Raw genomic sequence first — 1,806 nt, forward strand, 5'->3', positions numbered from 1 at the left:
TAGAGGAACACCACCTCCTTCTCCAAGCTTGTTGATGAGAAGTTGAGTGCCTACACCAACACTCTTGGCTATGGAATGCAAATCCAGCCAAGATCCATGCTTCAATGCTTAAGCTTTCCATCTTCTCCATCTTCATTACTATGCTATTATGTATGCTAGCAAGAAGAGTGATGATAAGTGAGGAACTATTTCTTTCTCCTATGGAATGTTTCTTCTTCCTCTTCCCTACACTCATTCCCCGCTAGCTCTCTCCACCTTTGAAGGTGTTTGAGGCCTTGGGACTGAGGTCGGGGATGGTTAACGCTTTTTACAAAGTCTATCTTATGCTCGTGATGCATGAATCTTTCCATCTTCATAGCATCACCAAGGTCACAAGGAACACAAAGATTGTATTATACCAAGTCTCTCTTGATGGGAGAATTTATAATACAAAAGCCTCTTGGAGGGGAACCGGCTCCACATAAATCTGGTCCTCAATTGTTGTCAAGTTGTCTAAACTCTCTCTCTTGCAAAAGTATTGTTCAGGTCAAGTTAACTAAGTACCATGTTTATGTTGCTACCATCAATTAGGTTCACCCGCTATGCTCACAAAGTAATCTCACAAAAGTGCTTTATCTAATTTCCTAATTCCACTACTCTCTAAGTTCATAGGACATTTCCATTACAAACAATATCATCGTGAGTTCTTTTGCCCATCTCATTGTCTTCCAAATTGCCACATGCCTTCAAGATGAAAGCATAGGTGATTGCATATGGGGAGATGTGTTCACTTCGCATTAGCTAAAACCAGCTCTCTAGCCCTACCCCTGTTGAGCATATTGCACAATCAATGCGTTCCAAGAGATGAGATTCTGGACAAAAATTTCCTCAAGCATACCACATCTCAAATACATGTCAATCAAGGCAGTGCCAAGCACATAGCCCCTGTATAATTCAAGATGTAAGCATAGCCTTCAAGAACAAAGCATAGGTGATTGCATTTGGAGAGACTCTCTCACTTTGCATCTACTGAAAGTAGCTCAGAGATTTTGGGTCATGCCTTGTCCCACATATCTTGTAATTAGTGCATTCCAAGAGTCGACATCTTGTACTAGAAGTTCCTCAAGAAATTTTTGTGCTTTTTGAAGTATGCCATATTTGGCATACATGGCAACAAGCGCAACTTCTTTCTTTAGTAGCCCTTGACTAACGATATCATCGTGAATTTTGTTGCCCATATAAGTGTCTTGCATAGTGCCACATGCCTTCAAGATGAAAGCATAGGTGATTGCATCTAGAGAGATTCCCTTGCTTCACATTTGCTGAAAAAAGCCCATGGCTTCTTGGCCTTGCCACATTTGGCATACATAATGACCAAGGCAATGCAAAGCATAACTTTTTTTTTAGCAACCCTTAACTAACAAGCTAATTGTGAGTTCTTTTGCCCATCTCAGTGTCTTCCAAATTGCTACATGTCTTCAAGATGCAAGTGTAGGTGATTACATATGGAGAAATGCCCTTGTTTTGATGAAAACATCCCAAAGCTTCCTAGCCCTACCCTTGTTCGGAACATCCTGCAATCAATACGTTCAAAAAAATGACATATTGGAGAGCCCCTGAATAGCAATATCATCGTGAGTTCTTTTTTCCATCTCATCATCTTCCAAATTTCCACATGTCTTCAAGATACAAGCATAGGTAATTGCATCTAGAGAGGTGTACTCACTTTGTATCAGTTGAAAATGGCTCTATAGCCCTACCTTGAGCATATCCCACATTCAATGCGTTCTAAGAGATGAGATTCCGGACAGAAAGCTCCTCAAGCAT

General features: G+C 40.7%; 1 pseudogene; it reads right to left on the reverse strand.

Annotated features, from left to right (window-relative positions):
* Nucleotides 1-894: 894 nt before the first annotated feature.
* LOC147449349 (uncharacterized) lies at nucleotides 895-1,372 on the reverse strand (annotated as a pseudogene).
* Between the last annotated feature and the right edge of the window lie 434 nt (nucleotides 1,373-1,806).

Source organism: Adiantum capillus-veneris, chromosome 10, assembly GCF_014529385.1.
Source record: "Adiantum capillus-veneris isolate H3 chromosome 10, ASM1452938v2, whole genome shotgun sequence".
NCBI lineage: Eukaryota > Viridiplantae > Streptophyta > Polypodiopsida > Polypodiales > Pteridaceae > Adiantum > Adiantum capillus-veneris.